At 46.6% G+C, this 15,730-nt stretch overlaps 1 protein-coding gene across 2 annotated transcripts in view; it reads right to left on the minus strand.

Annotated features, from left to right (window-relative positions):
* The window catches only part of AGRN (agrin), a 221,549-nt gene extending 211,810 nt beyond the window's left edge, over window positions 1-9,739 (minus strand). For both annotated transcript variants that reach the window (XM_075060217.1, XM_075060216.1), the window contains exon 1: window positions 9,665-9,739. The gene's annotated coding sequence lies outside the window, so the exon portion shown is untranslated. The remainder of the gene's footprint in view (window positions 1-9,664) is intronic.
* Window positions 9,740-15,730: the final 5,991 nt, after the last annotated feature.

Here is a 15,730-nt window from a genome sequence, read left to right on the forward strand (position 1 = left end):
GAACGGCTGAGAGGGAGCGGGGAGGGAAGGTAGTAATTCCCTTGCCGGTTAAGACTCAGACTTCTGAGTCTGGGGGTCTTTCCAGGGAAGTTGGGGAGGCCAGAGGAGGGGTCCCCCAAGGAATATTTGGGGAACCCGGGCTGATAGGAGCCAAAATCCTATCTGGTGGCAGTGAGATAAGATCCAAGCTGGTACAAGCTTGGGGGAATCATAGTAAGCACCCAGATTTTGGACGCTAAGGTCCAGATTTGAGACAGACACTTACCACAAGGTCAGTCACCTGCTTCCCATGGCTGTCACAACTCCCCTAGTGAGCTTCAGAGCATGCAATATTAAACAGTGCAGCCGCGGGGGATGGGGAGGAGTCTGCAGGCAAGAGGCTCTGAAAGCCACCCTCTGAAATGAGACCGTGGCTATTTACATCAATGTGGTCTAAAGGAGATCTGCGGGGTTTAAAAACTGGGTTCATGCCTCTCCACACAGATGATGCAAGATAAAGGCTTCCCAGCGTGAGAGCACTTTTCACCCTACATCTCAATGTGCATTAGAAGTGGGCAATTGCCATGCCCATTTTACAGATTGAGACACTGAGGCACTGAGCAATCAGGACAGTTTTCACAAGGTTATGCCACTGGCTTGCTTTGTAGTCAGCAAGAGGACTCAAGAGCCTCAACAGCCAGTCCCCGTGGTTCATTCCATAGCATATGGAAAGGGGATCAGAAACAGCTTGCTGGGGAGTGGGAACAAGAGAAATGCATTGCTGCTGGGGAGAGTGAAACACTAAGGTTGCCAGCAAAGACCCTGACTGCCCCCTTATGAGAAGCATCTGCCATTCAAGTGTCAGAGTAGTTCAGACCCCTGGTGTAATGCACAGATCTCAAATGTGAAAAATCAGGACGGGGGGGAAATAAAGTCCTATGAAGGGGTAATAAGGTCCTATAAGACAAAGTCCCTAATATAAGGGTGTCTGGCCACCCTGTGCTGGGTTCATCTCTGCTCCTGGTTGCACAGATTGCAACAGTGCACTTACCACCAGCTCTGGATGAGGACCTAGCAGCCACAATCCAACCTCGAGACTGAACCACTGACTACCCTGCCCACAGCTCGTACAAAGCACAGCAGCTGCCTTTGGAGCAGGACCACCCACCAAAAAGCACATCATCCCAGTGCCCCCCCGCAGATGCTTCTGGGTGCAGTGTCGAGGCCCCAGTGTGGTTTTAATCTCACTCTCGTGATTCCTTGGGGCCAGACTCATGATTTTTGAAGGCTTGGAGTCAATCTTCAAGGACTGTAGTGGTCTAGAGTCAGGTTCAGATAGTGTCTCTCCAGCCAGGTCTCACTCAGGCAGCTGCACTCACTGGAAACAAGGAAAAGAGGATACACAGGATGCATCTTTCAAGGAGGCCAGAGACAAGGCAGTCCCTACCCTGCAGAACATGCCCCAGGCAATTCCTATGTTCCAATCTGCTTAGCATCAACCTGTACAATTGACACCTTCTGAGACAACCACATCTCAGGAGTGCACAGAGGGGCACTCAGGTGTGGCGAGTAGATGCTAGAAGAGATGGAGGAGTTCATTTTTGGCTTTTCCATAACTCCTGCTCCAGTCTCATGCTCTCCCTCCCACTTCCAGGTCTCCTGGCTTTAGGGGACTTTAACACCACTTGTGCCAATGTTAATTTATGCCACGGTAAAGTAAGAGCAAAGATTTACAGGAATCAAGAAGCCCTTCCCTGGCCTCGGACAGCCCAACCTGAAGCTGGAGTCACACTTTGCAATCTTCAGAGGCAGGGGGAAAAACGGTGGACAAGCAAAGCAAGTGTTGTCGGAAGCAATTTTCTCTGCCTGACTCAGTCCTGGCAGCGACCGGCTTCAAAGTCCAACTGCTCAGCTGTACCTGGCCCGGCAGGTGCGAGCCCTGTCTTGAGAGCGTGATGGCAATCGACCAGTGAGTAGCTTCACCCGGCGAGCAGCTTCACCCGGCAAGCAGGGGTAATGAACAGGCAGCTTTCCTCTCTTCAGCTCATACATGAATCCCTGCGTTCGCACCAGGAGAGAGATCTGTGCACAAGTGCTTCTCCGTCTCATCGGGGAGCAGGCAGGGGGCCACCTGTGACACCAGCTCAGGTGAGGGCCAGGATGCAGAGAGTTAAGGAATGCAGTTCCCTGCTTGCATCAGATTAGTGCTGGTCTGAACTCTGTGAAAGGCAAAGGGGAGCCTCCCAATTCCCTGCCAGCCTTCCACGCTGCAGGCTAGGGGTTTGTTTTTTTTTATTATTATTTTTGAAGCACTCGGTGTGGCAGCAGAACTGCCTGTGGTTACACTTATCAACAGAATCAAGTTGAGGCATTTTCCTAAGCAGCACCCGCCTCACCCCATTCTTATCCAGCAAGAGTAGCCTGCACTGGCAGAACCCCCAGGGCAACTTTCCCCCCCAACACTCCACACTCCCCAGAAAAGTCTCAGCTTCACTAAGTAATAACTCACAAATGAGTGGGGAGGGGGAGAGGGAAAGACACCAGTTGTGTTGAATGGTGAACAGACATTTTCACCATCAGGGCCAGAAAGCCCTCAGCTTTCACTTCATCCTGTGAATATATATTCAGCAGGGAGGCCCTGGAGTTCAGGTTGCTGCACTAAGCAAGGTAACAGAAGCCAGGGGCTCTTTCTCCACTCCTTCTCGGATGCAAGAGGCACCACAACTGACAGTTGCCTGAAGGGCATCTCATTCATTAAATACAATTAAGGCTTCTTCTCCGGTGACTCATTGGCTACACTGAGAAGAAAAATGCCCAGCATGAGAGAAGAAAAAATAGGCTAAAGCTAATTGCCAACCAGAGTAGTTAAGAGGTCTCCTTCTCTTTGGCCAAGGAACATGCAGAATACTGGGCTCAAGAGCGTGTTCTCAGGGGTTCCTAAGGGCTGGGGGGAGGGGGGAAGAGGGGGCAGCAGAAGCAACACTTTTATTGGAGAAACACTTGGCAAAAAAGGATTTGAAGCGAAATGCAAACTAGAGGGAAAGGCATCTCCCAAAAGACCAGGAAATCCTTCCTGCCATTGGAAAGTAGAACCAGCTCCGCAGGCAGCTGAAGCAACTTGGTCTCAAACCAGACTAGAGAGATTCCCACACAACCGCCAGCAGCTGCAAGGTTCTGCGGTGGGTAGAAGTTTCTAAAGAGACTAGACGCTTCCCGGGAACAAAGCTTTTCAATTCCACGAACTGGAGCTGGGCAAGGGCTGGGAGGCTGCAGAGTTATTGCTTGACCTGAGCAGACCTGGAAAATGAAGGGCTGACAACACAGGCCGATGTCAGCGCTAGCCAGACTCTGTGCAGGATTCACCTGCACCGTTCTGCCAATGCCCCTCGCCCTGACCTGCGGCACCACCCTGCTTTTCCATAGCTAGCACCCTTCAGAGTGGAGGGGCAGTCAGGCCACACTGAGGGCTTGTCTACACTTCCAGCGCTGCAGCTGTGACACTGTAGCACTCACCGAAGACACTACTCACGCCAGGAGAGCTTCTCCCACTCCTTCCAAACCTCTGAGCAACATCATTACACCAACGTACATCTGTAGCGTAAACTAGGGGTATGTCTACACTACCCGCCAGATCGGGGGGCAGCAATTGATCCAGCAGGGGCTGATTTATCATGTCTAGTCTACAAGTGATAAATTGACCCCCGCTCTCCCTTTGACTCCCATACTCCACCTCCCGCTCAGTTAGCAAAGCGCGAGGCCTAATTTCACTCATACACATTCATCACCCAAATCCAGGTCTCCCCACAATAGCACACATTACTTGGAGGTAACAGGGCCCATATACTTCCCAAGGCTTCCTATGGGGCTGGATCCCAGCTAGGTTTGTTGAATGGAGCATCTACTGGTAGTGCACAGATGTCAGGTCAAACTAAGGCCAGGTCTACACTGCGACTTTAAATCGGTTTAATGGCCGATATACCGATTTAACGCTGTATCCGTTCACACGACGTCGTCATTAATATCGAGTTAAACGGCTCCTTAAATCGATTTCGGAACTCCTCCCAAACGAGAGGAGTAGCGCTAAATTCGATAGTGATAACTCGGATTAGGGTTCATGTGGACGGAAATCGACGTTATTGGCCTCCGGGCGGCATCCCAGAGTGCAGCACTGACCGCTCTGGACAGCAATCTGAACTCGGATGCAGCGGGCAGGTAAACAGGAAAAGCCCCGCGAACTTTTGAATTACATTTCCTGCTTGCCCAGCGTGGAGCTCTGATCAGCACGGCTGGCGATGCAGTTTGAAATCGAAAAAGAGCTCCAGCATAGACCGTACGGGAGATACTAGGTCTGATCGCTGTATGGGGAGACAAATCTGTTGTATCCAGCTCCGTTACAGAACACGAAATGCCAAAGCGTTTGAATAAAAAACTCCAGGATACACAGCGCTGCGTGACAAGCGTAACGGGAAGCCAGAGACTCAAATGGACGCTCATGAAGGGAGGGAGGGGGTACTGAGGACTCCAGCTATCCCACAGTCCACAGCAGTCTCTGAAAATTATTTGCATTCTTGGCTGAGCTCCCAATGTCTGTAGGTTCAAACACAGTGTCTGGCGTGGTTCAGGGAACAGCTCCTCAGTTTATTTCCCCCCACCACCACGTGAAAAAAAAAAGGGAAAGATTGCTGTGCTATGGCGTTTGCTCAATGCACTCCGCGAAAAAGGCGCCAAAGGGTTGTCTGCTGCCTTCACAAAGGGAGGGGTGAGGCTGTACCCAGCACCACCCGGGGCAATGTTTTCTGCCCCATCAGGCACTGTGCTCTCAACACGGAAGTGGGAACTATGGGATAGCTGAGGAACAGCTACCCACAGTGCACCGCTCCTGAAATCGATGGTAGCTTTGGACCATGGACGCAAACAATCGATTTCGGGATCCCACTGTGGACGCGCTAAACCGATTTTATTAGATCTGTTTTGTAATATCGGTTTAAGCTAATTCGAAATAATCGTGCAGTGTAGACGTACCCTAAGACACAAGAAGAAGATATGTTTGAGAACCAAGTGGAGAAGAAGGCCAATACGTGGGCTGGAAATAGATTGAAACACACCAGGCACAGAAGGAATAGCAGTGTCCATTAGCCATTAGGAATCTCCTCAAGCACTATCTTGATCTCGGGCCATTGTTCAGGAGCAAAGCATAAAGGAAACAGAGCTAGTTACTGTGCCTGAAATACCACCCCCTTCTAGGGAAGGAAAGATTCGCAGGCTTCAGTGTTAATGCAACAGTTTGTCTGTCTGGCTCGTCTCAGATTGTTAATCTCTTCAAAAAGCAAATTAATGGCCAGCAGCAATTTGAGGATGTTTATCTAACACTAACTTTAATTTCCTCTATCAGTCCTAACCTGCTTATCTCTGCATATCAAAGGCTTCAACTTTGATGGTTAGAGTTTAACCAGGAAGGAATGATACGCTAAAGCAGCAAACATGAGAATCTTCTCCCGATATTTCCAGGCCTGCTCTTCACAGACCATCCAGCACCCATAACATTCGCTCTTCTGGGCGTGTATTTAAGGTAACTCATACCACAAACTAGGCCCTTACATTTCCTCTTGCAATAAGAAAAGCTGCCATGAACTAGACGTGGGATTTCAGAGGGAACCCTGCGAACAATTACTAGATACCCTTTAGTAAGGAAAAGGGCAGGCATTTTCTTGCTAGCTTAGCCAGCAGAATCACTTCTGCACTTCGGAGATTTTTGCCCTTGGTTATACCTATGCACGTCAGCGTGGTCACCATGCATGGCTGTAGCCAAGGGCAAAATGTGGCCAGTTGCAATTAGACAGATTCAGAAGAGGGCACTTCTGAAAGACACTTACACCCGACTGAATTTCAGCAACAACAAAACAAAACAAAACAAAAAAAAAATCAAAATGTAGGTTTCACTTGAAAGTATTTTAAATAAAGATTAAAATAAAAAACAGGCCAATAGAAACAGCAGCACTGCCAAGCTTAAACATTTAAAAATTGAGAGTCGTGCCAAACCAATGAGATTTTATTTTGAGACACACACACACTTGGAGGTTCTTTTTTATTTGCCTTCTGCCTTTCAAGTCCCCTTTCAAGCTTTTCCTCTGCAGCCATGAGGGCTAAGAACTTACTCAAAAAGCTGGCATCCCACATAGCCACTTTATTTTAGCAACTGGGATTTTTTTATTCATTTATTTTAAAAGAAAAGAACCAAATATGATCAAATCATGATAGCTGGCAATACTGCCAAACCGAGATAACATGGGCATTTCTGGCGCAGATCTGAGATCAAGGTTTTGGGGGTGGATCTGTAAGGTCTTTGGGGCTGAAAATGCATCTTAATAATACAAACGGTTCCTGTTTGGGGTCTCTGGATACTACTAGGTTGTCAATAGAACAGTGGTATCAAATAAAATAGCCTGTACAAGCAGCGCTCGTCTCATGTGTCTGTTGCCACGGCCAATATTACATCGGTAACATGCCCCCATCCTCCTGAGCATGATTATTCCAAGCTGAGTGGGATGCATTTCTAGGTAGTTACTAAAAATAAAAGCCACGCCCAACAGACCATAGTCCTCCCTGCATCACTACAGCTCAGATCATTCTCATAAGAACCGCTATAGTGGATAAGACCAAGGGTCCATCCATCCCAGTATTCTCTCTAACAGTGGCCAATACCAGAGCTTCAGGAGGGCAGTTGGAGATCCACCCTTGTCTTTCCCTCCTGGCTTCTGGTCATCAGAAGTTTAGGGTCACTCCAAACATAGGGTTGCATCCCTGACCATCTTGACTAATAGCCACTGATGAACCTACCCACTTCTTTTTTTAACCCAGTTATACTTTTGGGCATCACAACATCCCTTGGCCAGGAGTTCCACAAGTTAACAGGGTGCTGTGTGGAAAAAAAGTATTCCCTCTTGTTTGTATTAAACCTTCTGCCTATTAATTTCATTGGGTGACCCCTGTTTTTTGTATTCTGGGAAAAGGTAAATAACTTCTCTAGTCACTTTTCCCACACCATTCATGATTTTATAGCCCTTTTTAATGTCTCTCCCCCCCCCAAAAAAATCTCTTCTAAGATGAACAGCCCTAATATTTTTAGTGTCTCCTCATATGGAAGCTGTTCCATACCCTTGATCATCTTTGTTGCCCCTTCTCTGACCCTTTTCCAGTTCCACTCTATCCTTTCTTGGGTGGGACAACAAGTACTGGACACTGTATTCAATGTGTGGCTGCACCATGGATTTATCTAGTGGCAGTCCGATATTTTCTGTATCCTTTCACTACTACTTCCTAACACTCTATTAGCCTGTTTGATCACTCCTGCGCATCCAGCTGAAGTCTTCAGAGAACTGCTGTTCCACAGTGACTCAAAGGTTTCTTTTCCAATCCAGTGCCGGGTGCTTGCAGCAGACACTTTGAACAGTATGTGCAAAGGGTCCGGCAGGAGAGCTGCAGAGGAGGTGGGTCTGAGATAGTAGGAAAGTAGGAGTGAAAATTAAGAGGTTTCCTAGGGTCTTGCGCCCATGAAAGGAAACCTGGATTTTGCTCTCCTAAAGCAAAGCCATTGGTCATACGTTTGGAGCGGGGAAGGAGTTGGGGAAGTGGGGGCTTGGAACATTTCCTCCCTCATCCCTCTCTAATGGGGCACTTGTTATCCCCTCTGCTTTGATTATGAGCCTTTGCCACTGGCCCTCCTGGTGCCTTGAGGTGGCCTAACTCCCATTCGATTGCATTTGCCCCAGCCTGCCATAGGACTCCGGTTGCTTGCAATTAGGGTGACCAAATGCCCAGATTTTATAGAGACAGTCCCAGTTTTTGGGTCTTTTTCTTATATAGGCTCCTATTACCCCCTACCACCGTCCCAATTTTTCACACTTGCTGTCTGGTCACCCGACTTGCAATTGCTTACTCATTTTTCATGTGCCCACGATGTGCTAGACACTTGCAGACAAAAGTCCCTACACTAGCCTGGAGGGTCTATGATCTAATTGATCAGACTGGGGGGTAGGGAGCATGCTTTGATGAAGGGGTTGGAGTGCAGGTAGAGCAATATAAATGAATGAGGGTACAGTGGAGGTCTTCAGTTGGTACAAGTGTCCAACAAGGTTGTAAGACACCCCTCCAGAGATCCGATGGGTACTCTTTCCTAATGCACGCCATCCTTCCCAGTGCTTCTCTCACCTTCCCCACTGGCTGACACCTCCTGCCAGGGTACCAGTAGTGGCATCATACTAGGTCCCACTAAGACAGACCCGCTGGTTAACTCCAGGAGGTTCCTCAGTACTTTCCAGAACAGGAGGCCCAGTTGAAATGGGGAAACGGGAATGGCCCCACCCAGGTATCTGCATTTTAAGCCACCGCCTTAACAAGTAGTGAGTCACTGCAGAAGGACACCCTTCCTGTAAAGGGTTAAACCTTGCAGCATGTTAGCTGACAACCAGGCGGATGGCATTTCAGGTTTCTCAGTGCTGTCTTAGCTTTAAAAAAAAAAAAAAAACATAGCCAGAGGCCAGATTCATAGTTAAACAATAGCTTGCGCTGAAGAAACTCAAGATGCTTTTAGAGCAAACATGGAGATGGGTTCAGTTGTGCACAAGTACCTACAGCAGCTAGTTTTAAGCCTTCCAGACCAGAAAGTGGAGAGTCACATTCAGCATTGAAGGGTGGGGAAATCCTTTTAAAAGTAGCCTTTACAGAGTCCCCTTGAAGCAGTTTGCACGATTTTTTTTTTTAAAAAGCTCAATCTAAAAATACATAATTACACACTTAAGCCTCAATTCATACAATAAAAAACACATGTTCTTGCAGAAAAAGGAACTTGTTCAGATTTAAAGTTTTACTACCGCACACATTAAAATAAATATTGGGAGAGTGGTTTCCAGATTAACTTTCCAGGAACTGAGATTTAGAGGGGGGATTTTGCTGTTGCTTTCTCTGGACGGCTGCAATCTGAGAGTTCACGGTTTATTTAACGCACTTGTTAGGATTTGAAGGGGGAGTTGAGAAAGTGCAAAGAAGAGGCCAGATTCTCCTCCGTGACACCGGTGTAAATCGGGAATAACCCTACTGGAGTCGATAGGGTTACACCGCTCTAAGGAGGCTCGAGATCAGTGCTTTTCTTGCAAGACTCCAGGGGGTGGAAGATGGGAGACAGAAGGGAAACAAGAAACAGCCCACAAGCGTGAAATTGACCCAGGCTGATCCATTTCTTCTCGCTCCATTCCCCACAGCGACTGCTTCCATCTAACCCATATTTGGGGGCAGGATTTTTTTTTTAAAAAAAAAAAAGTTCCTTCAATTTAAAAACCCCGTAAATCTAAGTTTAGCGAAAAAAACCATGAAGAAGGAGAAATTACACAGCAAGGAAACTTTTTTTTTTTTTTTAATGAAAGCCCCAAGTTGGCCACAAGCTTTGTGTTTAGCTAGAGCGAGGCTGATGCCTTCGCGGGCAGGATCTCCCCAGGGCTTATTCCAAGCCCAGGGGTGGGCCGGGCTGATCCTGCCCAGCTGAGGGGAAAGCAACAAGCGGAGAACTGGAAGGTGGAGGGGAAGGAAACAGGTTTTCACTCCGAGCGGCGAGGGCCGTTACACGCTGTCCCTAGCCCGTTATCGCAGCCCCCCCAGCCAGGGGGACGTGGCTGCCCGGCCGCCGCGTTACCTTGCAGGAGTAAGTGTGATGAACCGGGTCCACGTCATAATCTCCCCACTGTGCCCGTCAGCACCACGTTCGCCTTCCTCTTCTCCTCTCCACTCCCCTCGGGACAGCTGCCCGAGCAGCCCCCCAGCCCCACGGCCAGCAGCGCCAGCGCCCAGGCGGAGAGCCCGCAGCCCCGCTCCGCCTTCCCCTCATCGCCGACAAAAGAAACGAAGCGGCTCATCCAGCGGCGAACAAAACCCTCTTCTCCCCCAAGGAGTCACCCAAACTGCACCGGGGCGAACAAAGCAGCCCGGGCGCGCCCAGGGAGGTTACTTTGGGCTCCAGCGTGGGGAAGAAGGAAAGGAGGGGAAAGAGCCCAGAGGAATTTTTTCCCCCAGCTTTGATCAGGGAGAAATGTTCCTTCTCCTCGCTGCCCCCGGCTGAGAAAGGCGGAGATTGCATGCAATCTGAATTGCTGATAAGGCAGGGAGGGGTGGGGAGAGAGGAGGGCTGGCAAAACAGCCTTGCTGCCTGCTCGTCTCTTCTCTTATTGCAGGGCTGGCGAGAAACGCCACCCCCAGGAAACACACTCCCATCAGGTTAATGGATAACCAGGACTCCAACGTGCTCGGACTTTTAAAGGTGCAGGGAGCTCTGAAGCGCGAGCGATCCCGGGAAGTGGCAGGTGTGTGTCCTTTCTTTTCCATCTCTTGGTTTGGTGACACTTGCCCCCGCTCGTCTCCCCCCCCCCGCCAATGTCACGGTCACCCTAAGTAGGCAAAGTGAAGATTTTAGCTGCACATTGGCCTGGCCTCTCACTAGCGCCCACTTCCAGGAAGCTGTGTCTGCCTGACTCCCCCCAGGGCCAGGAAGACACAGACCCGCATTTAGTAGCCGGCACAAACGCTGTCACTCATTAACACAGCCACTCACATGCTCTGTCCATTCACCTGGGGCCCCACAGAGGGACTTCCTCCCCCTGCTTGAGCTAATAATAATATTTGGATCTGACCTTTCTGATGAAGGTTAGTAGGAATTTGCATGTGTATGGAGCTGGTTTTCATCTGCCCATTTCAAAATGCCTTTCAAATGTAGATGAGCCTGATGATGATTAATATTGTACAGATGCAGATGGGGAAACTGAGGTGGTTCCTGGCCTGGTGTTCAAAGGTGCTGCAGGTGCTGGGCCCCTGTGGAAATAAGACTGCAAGTGATTTGTCCAGCACTGCGCAAAAAGGCAGTGGCCTAGCAAAGCACAGATCCCAGATCTTCTGAAACCCACTCTGTTGCTCCAACCTCTAGAAAGCCCATGGTCGGGTGGGATGGCTTGGGTTTGCCCCTGGAGTATTCTCTATTCTGCCCTGGCTTTCTCCATGGATTAGACAGCAATTTTTCCAGATGTCCTTAGCAATTATTGAAAATATAAAATGAAAAGTTAAGTGGCACCAGGGGAGGGATATTGTTTCTTTCCTCCATAAATTAGCCATCCCTGGGGTGTTTTACAAGGGTATTTCACTCGCTGGGCCTAAACCAGTCACGCTGGTGACCTAAGGGCAAGGAGGTGAATTATTGAAGATTGAGTGGATTCACAACCAGGTCAATACTGTGGGAGGGAGGGAAGGGGGTCAGAAATTGACTTGTCGAATTCAATAAAAATCAGTAGGCTGAATTGTTAAGAAATGCCAAGCCCACTTTAAAAACTGCAAGCCACCTCTTCTTTCCTGGGGGCTTCATGCAATTCTGTTTATGCTGCTTACATCTGAAATGTTACATGTATTGATTCTTTCTTTCTCCTTTCCCTTGAACATAAACAAAACTTAACGAAAGATCCAGCAGTGTAACAATCAACCTCAAAAAAAATTAAGTAAATTAATTCCTTAAATTACTTCTAATTAATTAAATTAACATTTTAAAAAACCAAGACCCTATCTTAAGTAAAGTGTTTAGCCTAAAAAGGGACAAGTGCCAGAGATTTCATGAAGGCCCCACCGCCTAGGGCTTATGCCCTAGGACCTCAAAGTTATCCAGGCACCTAACTCCCATTGAAATCCTATGGAATCAATAGGAGTTTGGCACTAAATACCTTTGAGGATTTTGGCCTTGGCTCCTCCCCCTGTTAAAACCTTAAAATCAACAGGTTACTCTCACAGAAGGCACAGATCTGGGTTCCATTTTATTCAAAGCATCCAAGTTTGGGGAAGGATCGAATAACACAATTCCACTTTTGGCCTTTGTGTAGGAAAAAAACACTCTCACCCATATGGCCGGATTCTCCAAAGTGATAGTGGCTTCCATTGTGACACTTGTGGCAAGGTTTTCTAAAGGGCCCGGCCCATAATGTGGTCAAATTTTTGAAACTCTGCACCCAACTGTGGGTGCCAAGAGCTTCTGAAAATTCAGGCCATACTGTATCCTGCTATCGTACACACCTGGATCTTGATCCCCCGGTGATCTCCATGCAAGACACAAGGAACCCATTGTGCTGGGATGAGGGGCACCAACAATCTCAGCGTTCCATCCTGCACCAACTACAAAGCGAATAATATGGTTACTAAATTTGTGTTCTTTTCATCATCATAAAAAGCAACAATATTCATCCCCCATGGATTGGTTTATATCATCAAAGCACAGTGCAAACACTAAAGTCCTGAAAAGAGGGGCCTAATTTAACCGATTTGTCACTTCATCCTGATGCGAAATGGCTCACTTAGGTCTAAGCAAACTCCGCTCCGTTCTGACAAGCCACACATTTGCTCGGACTGGCTAAGAGGATTCTCACAGCAAAGTCTCCTTTTGTATATGCTTAAAGTTAAGCATGTGCTTGAGGGCTTTGCTGGATCAGGTCCAAAACATTAAGCCCCCTGCACAATCAAGCCCCAAGACCCAAAATCCTTTTTCTCATCCCATTTGGCCTTGCACCAGAATCCTAGATCCAACATTTTGGTAACATTGAGATCCGGATCCAAACTTTGCAACTAAATAATTTTACATGAGATCTTTCCTGTCCCACAAGCAAAGGAAAACAGGAGACTCTGGAAGTGAACTGCTGGCTAGGTAAGTGGTGTAGGGTGCACGGTTTGGGTTTTGTGCAACATTGGTCCACCTTCTATGCGGGGCTATATAGTTAGGATGGCTTCAGTGGAAGGGGAATTAGTCTGCTCGGGAACAGGCTGACAAGAGTGGATCAGGAGGGTGAACAAAAGAGGAGATTAAAACACAGCAAGATATGCGCACTCAGCACAAATTCCGATGTTGAGCACAGAAGTAATCAAGGAACCAACGGACAAGAAGAGAAGAAATTCTATAATTGCCTGCACACCAGAGCTAGGAGCCTAGGTGGCAAACATGAGGAATGGGAATTGCTCATTTCTGAACATAAATTCAACCTAGTCAGTATTACAGAAAACCAGTGGGAGGAGTCCCATGACTGGAATGTTAAAAATCAGTGGTTACAACCTATTTAGGAAGAACTGAGTTGGCAAAAGGAGAGAGAGGAGAGTGGCATTCCAGGCCAAAACTGGCATTACCCAGTGACGCTGGAACTAGCGCTGCTGTAGGTGCTGCTACACCCCGAGACTTGAAGTAGTAAAAACAAACACCAAACACACCGTTTCCATCATCAGCACCCCCACTATAAAAATTGTTCCAACACCCCTGGCATTACCTGTTTCCAAGTCGCTGATAATCCAGAAAAAAATGATGTTGAATGCTTATGGATCAATGTCCTAACAGATAAAGTGCAAGACGGGGTATGAGTCGGAGTCTGCTACAGACCACCAAATCGCTCTAGGGAAGAAGATGACAGGTTCTTTACGCACTTATCTGTAAGGTGTAGGAAAAAAAGCTGTGTGATCATGGGGGATTTCAATGTGAGTGACACATGCTGGAGGTTTCATGCTGCCAGTACTAACACATCCTTGGGATTTCTGTACATGATAGATGACAATTTCCTAAAACTCAAAAAGTCTTGCATTCAACATGGGAATTCTATATTAGACCCTGTCTTGACAGATATAGAGATACTGATCAAAGAACTAACTTTTAACTGTAATTTAGGTACAAGTGATCATGACTCGATCACATTTATAATGTGCAAACAGAATAAAGTCCGCACCAGTGATAAATATACTTGTCTCTTTAAAGGGTCAATTTCACAAAGCTGAAAACAATCATGAACCAAATCAACTGGGAGGAAGAATTGAATTAGGAAAATGTGAATGACAATCGGGAATTGTTTACAAACACTTTACTAGATGTCCAAAAAGCCACTATCGAGGAACCAGTTAAAACACCAGCCTGATTTAAAGGGAAACTGAAGGCAGTTATAAAAAAAATTAATGTACTATATAACAAATGTAAGAAAGGGGAAGTTGATAGCAATGAATATAAATCAGAAGCTCAGAATTGTAGAAAATTGATAAGGGAAGCAAAGGGACACAAGAAGAAATCTATGACCAGCAGAGTTAAGAACAATAGGAAGGAGTTTCTTAAGACTATTAGAAACAAAAAGAACACTAACTGGTTAGATGGAAATGGTAGAATTATCAATAATAATGCAGAAAAGGCCAAAGTGTTAAATACATATTTTGGTCTCTATTTAGGAAAAAATAGATGATGTAGTCATGTAATAAAGATTCATAGAAACGTATGCCTGGGAGGGAACCCAAAGAGGTCATCAAGTCCACCCCCCTGTGCTGAAGAAGGACCAAATAAACCTAGACCATCCCTGAAAGGTATCTGTCCAGCCTGTTCTTAAAAACCTCAGTGATGGGAATTCCACAACCTTCCTTGGAAGTCTATTCCAGAGCTCAACTATCCTTATAATTAGAAAGTTCTTCTAATATCTAACGTAAATCTAACCTGCAGATTAACCACCGTACTTCTTGTCCTTCCTTCAATGGACATGGAGAAGAATTGATCACCATTCTCTCTATAACAGCCCTTAACATATTTGAAGATTGTTATCAGATCCCCCTTCAATCTTCTTCTCTCAAGATTAAAGGTGCCCCATTTTGTTAACCTTTCCTCAGAGGTCAGGTTTTCTAAACCTTTTCTCATGTCTGTTGCTCTCTACTGGATTCTCTCCAATTGGTCACATCGTTCCAGAATTGGATGCAGTACTCCAGCTGAGGCATCACCCATGCTGAGTGGAGCAGGACAATTACCTCTGGTGACTTACATAGGATGCCTGTTAACATACCACATAGCATTGGCCTTTTTTGCAGCTGCATCACACAGTTGACTCATATTCAATTTGTGACCCACTATGACACCCAGATCCTTTTCAGCACTACTACCACCTAGCCAGTTGTTCGCCATTTTGTAGCTGTGCATTTGATTTTTCCTTCCTAAGTGTAGCACTTTGCACTTGTCTTTATTGAATGTTATCTTGTTGATTTCAGATCAATTCTCTAATTTGTCGAGGTTGTTTTGAATTCCACATATTATAACACTTTTTCTATTCTTCTAGTATCTCAAGAGGATGTTAAACAGCAGCTACTAAAGTCAGATGTTTTTAAAATCAGCAGGTCCAGATAACCTGCATCCAAGGATTTTAAAAGAGCTGGCTGAGCAGCTCACTGAACCATTAATATTGATTTTCAAAAAGCCTTGGAGCCGTGTAGAGGTTCCAGAAGGCTAGAAGAAAGCTAATACTGTACCCAATATTTAAAGAGAATACACGGGATGACCGGGGTAATTATAGGCCTGTTCATCTGACATCAGTTGGAGTCAAGATGATAGAGTGGTTCATACAGGACTCGGTTAATAAGGAGTTAAAGGAGGGTAGTATAATTAATGCCAAGCAACATGGGTTTATGGAAAATAGATCCTGTCAAACTTATCTGATATCTTTTTTTCCCCTTCAGTGTGGTACTGCATGACATTTTGATTAAAAAGCTAGAAAGATATGCAACTAACATGGCACCCATTAAATGAACTGACAGCTGGCTAATTGACGGGTTTCCCATTGTAATTGTAAATGAGCAATCATTATCAAACATGTATGTTTCTAGTGAGGTCCCGCAGGGATCAGTTCTTGGCCCTATGCTATTTGACATTTTTATTAATGACTTGGAAGAAAACAAC

The sequence above is a fragment of the Chelonoidis abingdonii genome, chromosome 23 (genome assembly GCF_003597395.2).
Source record: "Chelonoidis abingdonii isolate Lonesome George chromosome 23, CheloAbing_2.0, whole genome shotgun sequence".
NCBI classification, from domain to species: domain Eukaryota; kingdom Metazoa; phylum Chordata; order Testudines; family Testudinidae; genus Chelonoidis; species Chelonoidis abingdonii.